The 7,038-nt window shown below is 38.0% G+C and overlaps 1 non-coding gene across 1 annotated transcript; it reads left to right on the top strand.

Annotated features, from left to right (window-relative positions):
- Positions 1–5,416: 5,416 nt before the first annotated feature.
- Positions 5,417–5,523, top strand: LOC127090255 (small nucleolar RNA R71). The gene has a single exon (XR_007791781.1). It is a non-coding gene; the product is annotated as a small nucleolar RNA R71 (small nucleolar RNA).
- Positions 5,524–7,038: the final 1,515 nt, after the last annotated feature.

Below are 7,038 nucleotides of genomic sequence, written 5' to 3'. Positions count from 1 at the left end.
AGTTCGTCATTTCCCGTCAAACTTCCCCAAAAATGCTCAAGCTCTTGATATTCAAAGAGGTCCTCTTGGTTCATGGTGAATGTGTCAAAAGAAGTAGGGAACCCTAAGAGGTTAGTAAATTCTCTAATGTTATACTGATACTCCATATTGAACATCCTGAATTGAATGAAACCTCGGTTTATTCCTTTTCCATGGTTCGGTAAATAAATCAGGGAGCTAAGGAATTCTAGAGTTAGCCTCCGGTAAGTAACAAATTGTCTCCGAATAGGAGTGGTTTCCCACCCTATTTGATTCAGCAGATATGGGACACTATCTCTTAGCCCAAGTACGGTTATTGCACAATCATCAGCATAAAAATTTGGGTGCATCTCTCTCTCAGCAAGTTCTTCAAATTTTTGTCTCTGAGCTCTCCCTCGGAAATTAATACCCATGTGATCAATATGTGCCATCAGGTCAGTGTTATCTAAAGAAAAGAAAAACAAGAATTTTAGTCAGGATTTGGCCAGATGCCGAAAGAAGAAAAGAAGAAAAATTTAATAAAATAAAGAAAATGAAGAATGAAAACTGAATAAAATCAAAAGAATAATCAAAGAAAAATAAAAATTTGTGGGTTGTCTCCCACGAAGCGCTTTGTTTAATGTCGCAAGCTCGACAGAAAACTATTAAATGTTAATCTATTAATTTTGGAGACAATACGTCAAAGTGCAGGACTTGTGAGTCTTCATTGTTTTCAGCATAATGATAATGTTTTAGACGCTGCCCGTTTACGATAAATGATTCAATAGATTTTCCTTTAATTTCTACAGCCCCGCTAGAAAAGACATTAGTGACTTTGAAAGGGCCAGACCACCTAGAGCGTAGTTTTCCTGGGAATAACTTAAGTCTAGAGTTAAACAATAGGACTACATCGCCTTGTTTGAAAATTTTCCTTGATATACGTTTATCATGCCATTTTTTCGTTCTTTCCTTGTAGATTTTAGCATTTTCGTATGCATTTTGTCTAAGTTCCTCTAATTCGTTTATATCTAGAATTCGCTTTTCACCGGCGGCCTTATAGTTTAAATTTAAATTTTTAATAGCCCAATAGGCCTTATGTTCTAACTCCACTGGGAGGTGACACGATTTACCATAAATAAGCTTAAATGGGGTTGTTCCTATGGGAGTTTTGTAAGCGGTTCGATATGCCCATAAAGCTTCAGGTAATTTTGATGACCAGTCTTTCCTCGATGTAGCGACAGTTTTTTCCAATATCTGTTTAATTTCTCTATTAGACACTTCCACTTGTCCACTAGTTTGAGGATGGTAAGGTGTTGCTACTCGATGTTTTACACCATACTTAAACAATAATTTTTCGAGTATTTTAGATATGAAATGAGATCCACCGTCACTGATGACTATTCTTGGGACACCAAATCTTGGAAAGATTATATTCTTAAAGAGTTTAATTACTACCCGTGTGTCGTTTGTTGGAGAAGCTATAGCCTCAATCCATTTTGATACGTAGTCAACCGCTACGAGTATGTACTTTTTACCAAAAGAAGGTGGAAAAGGTCCCATGAAATCTATTCCCCACACCGAAAATTTCTACTTCCAAAATGCCTTTTTGTGGCATTTCGTCACGTCTAGATATGTTTCCTGTGCGTTGACACCTATCGCATTTCTTGACAGCGGTATGTACATCCTTCCATATGTTTGGCCAATAAAGACCGGCTTGTAGGATTTTAGAGCAGGTTTTGGATGTACTTGCATGTCCACCATAAGGAGGGGAATGACAATGCTGGATTATACTTTCTACCTCTTCTTCAGGTATACAGCGACGGAAAATACCATCGGAGCCTCTCTTTGAAAAGTAAAGGGTCGTCCCAGTAATAATGTTTTATGTCATGGAAGAATCGTTTCTTTTGTTGGTAGGATAAATCAAGTGGAACCACTCCGGCGGCTAAATAATTGACAAAATCAGCGTACCATGGTGTAACGCATACAGCCAAGGTGGTCTCTACCTGTTTGTCAGCTCTATTTTCTTCCAAATTAGCTATAAGTTTATCGTACGAGAAATCATCGTTGATCGATGTTCTTTCCGGTTCCAGGTTTTTGAGTCTAGAGAGGTGATCTGCTACTACGTTTTCAGTTCCTTTTTTATCTTTGATTTCCAAATCAAATTCTTGTAGCAACAAGATCCACCTTAGGAGTCTAGGTTTAGCGTCCTTTTTTGTTAAGAGGTACTTAATGGCAGCGTGATCAGTGTAAATGATTATTTTAGCTCCGACCAAGTAGGAACGAAATTTATCTAGTGCAAATACTACTGCTAAAAGTTCTTTCTCGGTCGTGGCGTAATTCATTTGCGCTTCATCTAGAGTTCTACTCGCATAATATATGACGTGAAGTTTTTTATCCTTTCGTTGTCCTAGAACAGCGCCTACGGCGTAGTCACTTGCGTCACACATTATTTTGAAAGGTTTATTCCAATCCGGGGTTTGCATTATGGGCGCGGAGATCAATGCTTGTTTAAGTGTTTGAAATGCTTCTAAACATTTATTGTCGAAGATGAATTCAGCGTCTTTCATTAATAATTTGGTTAAAGGTTTAGTTATTTTAGAGAAATCTTTAATGAATCGTCGGTAAAAACCGGCATGTCCTAAGAAGCTTCGTATTTCCCTCACGGTTTTCGGAGGTTGAAGGTTTTTGATTACTTCTATTTTGGCTTTGTCTACTTCAATTCCTCTATTTGATATGATGTGTCCTAAAACAATTCCTTCTTGTACCATAAAGTGACATTTTTCCCAATTAAGTACTAGGTTTACTTTTACACATCGTTCTAGAACTCTTTCTAGGTTTTCGAGACATTCTTCGAAACTTTTCCCGCATACGGAAAAGTCATCCATAAAGACTTCCATGATGTTTTCGAGAAAATCGGCGAATATTTCCATCATGCACCTTTGGAAAGTCGCAGGAGCATTGCACAAGCCAAACGGCATTCGTCGATAAGAGAAGGTACCAAAAGGACATGTGAACGTTGTCTTTTCTTGGTCATCAGGATGAATTGGTATTTGAAAGAAACCTGAGTAACCGTCCAGATAGCAGAAATGAGAATGCTTGGCTAGTCGTTCTAACATCTGGTCTATGAATGGTAAAGGAAAATGATCTTTTCGGGTTGCTTTGTTTATCTTTCTATAATCAATGCACATTCTCCATCCCGATTCAATTCGTTTGGTTATAGTTTCTCCTTTTTCATTTTCGATCACTGTTATACCTCCTTTCTTTGGTACTACGTGTACAGGACTAACCCATTTGTTATCGGATATAGGATATATGATACCTGCCTCAAATAACTTCGTTACTTCCTTCCTCACTACCTCACTCATGATCGGGTTTAGTCTCCTCTAATGTTCCCTAGAAGTCTTACAGTCTTCTTCTAGCATGATGCGGTGCATACAAATAGAAGGACTTATCCCTTTAAGATCGGTGATGCTGTATCCTAATGCGGTTCGGTATTTTCTTAAGATATGTAGGAGTTTTTCGGTTTCAAGTTTTCCTAGGTCTGCATTGACTATTACTGGTCGTTCAAGTTCTAAGTCTAGGAATTCATATCTCAGATTTTTGGGAAGTGTTTTCAGGTCGAGGGTTGGTTTCTTAAGGCATTGCATAGGATCTGATGTTATTGCTAAACATTGGTTTAGTCTGTCTTCTACACGATAGTCGCACAAATCGTCATTTTTGAATTCTGTTTCTTTTATGCATTCATCGATGATATCCATGAAGCAACATGTGTCTTCTATCGCAGGTGCTTTCAAAAATTGGGAAAGAATAAACTCAATTTTCTCTTCTCCTACTTCGAAAGTGAGTCGTCCTTGTTTTACGTCAATGATAGCACCGACAGTTGCTAAGAAGGGTCTTCCCAATATAATGGGGGTAACTTCATCTTCTCTTATGTCCATAATTATAAAATCGGTGGGAATGTAGAATTGACCTATGCGTACGGGAACGTTTTCAAGAATTCCTACGGGATATTTAACGGAACGATCTGCTAATTGCACAAACATTTTAGTTGGTCTTAATTCTCCCATTTCAAGTTTCTTGCATATGGACAAGGGCATAACACTGATATCGGCTCCTAAATCGCATAAAGCTTTGTCTATGACAAATTTTCCTATATGACAGGGTATAGAAAAACTACCAGGATCTTTAAGTTTAGGAGGCATATTTTGGATTATTGCGCTACACTCAGCAGTGAGTGTAACGATTTCGTTATCTTCAAGTTTCTTTTTATTAGATAAAATTTATGTTAAGAACTTAGCATATGAGGGCATTTGTGTAATAGCTTCTGTAAAAGGAATTGTGATGTTTAATTGTTTCAGTAGGTCAACAAATTTTTTAAATTGGCCCGCGTTTTTGGTTTTAATTAGCCTTTGAGGATAAGGGATAGGTGGTTTGTAAGGTGGTGGAGGTACATAAGGTTTTTTTTTTCTACGGTTTCCTCATTACACTCTTCCTTTTCCTTAGGTTTACCTTCTTCCTCAGTTGACTTTTTAGAGTTTTGGTTCTCAATCCTTGGGTCAGATGGTCCTTCTACCTCTGTACCACTTCGTAATATAATTGCATGAGCGTGGCCTTTCGGATTAGGTTGTGGCTATCCAGGAAATGTACCAGTTGGGGCAGCAGAAGACGCTTGTTGTTGAGCTACTTGCGATATTTGTGTTTCAAGCATTTTGTTATGGGTAGCCAGGGCATCTACTTTACTTGCTAGTTGTTTAATCTGTTCGCTAATGTGTGCATTCTGGTTTAAGAACTCTTTATTGGTTTGTTGTTGAGAAGCTATGAAGTTCTCCATCATGATTTCCAAGTTGGATTTCCTAGGAACGTTATTGTTAGGTGTAGATGGGGTCGGCTTTTGATATCCAGGTGGTACAGCTGGAGCTTGACTGGGAGCTTGACCTGGTGCGTATAAAGCGTTGTTACTTTTATACGAGAAATTAGGATGGTTCTTCCAGTTTGAGTTATAGGTATTCGAGTAAGGATTTCCTTGAGCATAGTTCACCTGTTCTGTTTGAATTCCTGTTAGGAGTTGACAATCTGTAGGAGTGTGACCTTGAATTCCACAGACCTCGCAATTTTGAGTTACGGCAACCACGGTGGCTGGAGGTGATACATTTAAACTTTCAATTTTCTGGGCAAGAGCATCCACTTTTGCATTAACATGATCAAGGCTACTTCGTACATGCCACCTTTTGTTTGAGGTTTTTCTACCACTGTTTGGTCGCTTCCCCACTGATAATGATTTTGGGCCATGCTCTCGATAAGTTGATAAGCGTCGGTGTAAGGTTTATCCATAAGCGCACCACCGGCGGCGGTGTCTATTGTTAACCTTGTGTTGTACAAGAGACCATTGTAGAAGGTGTGAATTACTAATCAGTCCTCTAAACCATGGTGTGGGCAAAGTCTCATCATGTCCTTGTATCTTTCCCATGCTTCGAAAAGAGATTCGTTATCTTTTTGCTTAAATCCATTTATCTGGGCTCTCAACATAGCTGTTTTGCTTGGAGGAAAATATCGGGCAAGAAAGACTTTCTTCAACTCATTCCATGTGGTGACTGAGTTGGAAGGAAGAGACTGAAGCCATCTTCTAGCTTTATCTCTTAACGAGAAAGGAAAGAGACGAAGTCGAATTGCCTCTGAAGTGACACCATTAGCTTTAACAGTGTCAGCGTATTGGACAAATACAGATAAATGAAGGTTTGGATCCTCGGTAGGATTTCCAGAAAATTGATTCTGTTGCACTGCCTGCAATAGCGAAGGTTTAAGTTCGAAGTTGTTCGCTTCGATTGCGGGTGGAGCAATACTCGAATGCGGCTCATCCTGTGATGGAGTAACGTAATCTCGAAGAGCACGAGCTGGTTCGGCCATCGTTGGTATCGTTAAAGGAAGGAGATTTTTGAGATCAGGAACTTCGATTGGAGAAAGATTGTTTCTAGCACGATACTCCCGAATTCGTCGTAATAATCGGAGATATCGTTCGACGTCGTTGATTCGTAAGTAATACGGCTCGCCTTGTGAGCGAGTGTGTGACATACAAATCAACGAAAAAGGGAAAAAATAAAAATTGCCTTAATCTCTACAGCGTAACAGAAGAGTTACCATATCGACTAAATAAAAGTCCCCAGCAACGGCGCCAAAAACTTGATCGCGACTTTATGAGTCTATTGGGGTACTAACTGCAAGCGCACAGTCTAATCGTGTAGTTTTAAAAGATATCGATCCCACAGGGACTTAATGAATCGATCTACCGTTTTTCTAGGGTTACTGCGTAAAGCTAAGGCGGATGATACTTTAATGATTAGGGGAAAAAATAAAACTAAATTTGGATCTAGATAAAATATCAAATAATATGGATATCAGTATGTAGTTCGTCGTATTTGGGGAATCAAATCTTCGTTAGTCTTTTTCTTAATTTTAAAATAAGTTTTTTCAGTAGACACTATTAATTAAAAGTCTTTTCCTCAAACTCTCGCTCTATTGAATCAGACTATGACTTTATATTTTAACGTACGCTCTCACTATTTCGTTAAGTCTAAAATCACTTTTGAAAATAATAGAATCTATAGAAACTCCTTTTGAGAAAATACTAACCGTTTAAACGCCCTCGTCTCAAACTCTCGCTCTGTTGACTTAGATTATATGATTAAACTTAAATGCTTAACTCTCGTCCTCACATTTAACTTTTAAAAATAATTTTTGAAAATAATTAAAATTTAATTAACCTTAAAAATTGCTTTCGCCCTGATTTAAAGTTAATGTTCAATTTACACTGTCCAGTTAAAAACTCAAACCGTCGTTCTATTGATTTTAACTTCTTTATGTCTTTTACTCTCGTACAAAAACCTTGGTATTAACTTTGTAAATTGAGACCAGAAAAAGAGTGACTATATTCTGAAATAAATTTAAACCAACTCAACTTTGATTCCTTTATTCCGCTTACTATACATACCGATATCTAAATTAATTAGCCAGACATGATGAACATGCATAAACAATAATCATGCA

Source organism: Lathyrus oleraceus, chromosome 5 (assembly GCF_024323335.1).
Source record: "Lathyrus oleraceus cultivar Zhongwan6 chromosome 5, CAAS_Psat_ZW6_1.0, whole genome shotgun sequence".
NCBI classification, from domain to species: domain Eukaryota; kingdom Viridiplantae; phylum Streptophyta; class Magnoliopsida; order Fabales; family Fabaceae; genus Lathyrus; species Lathyrus oleraceus.
This window is presented reverse-complemented; position numbering and strand designations above follow the sequence as displayed.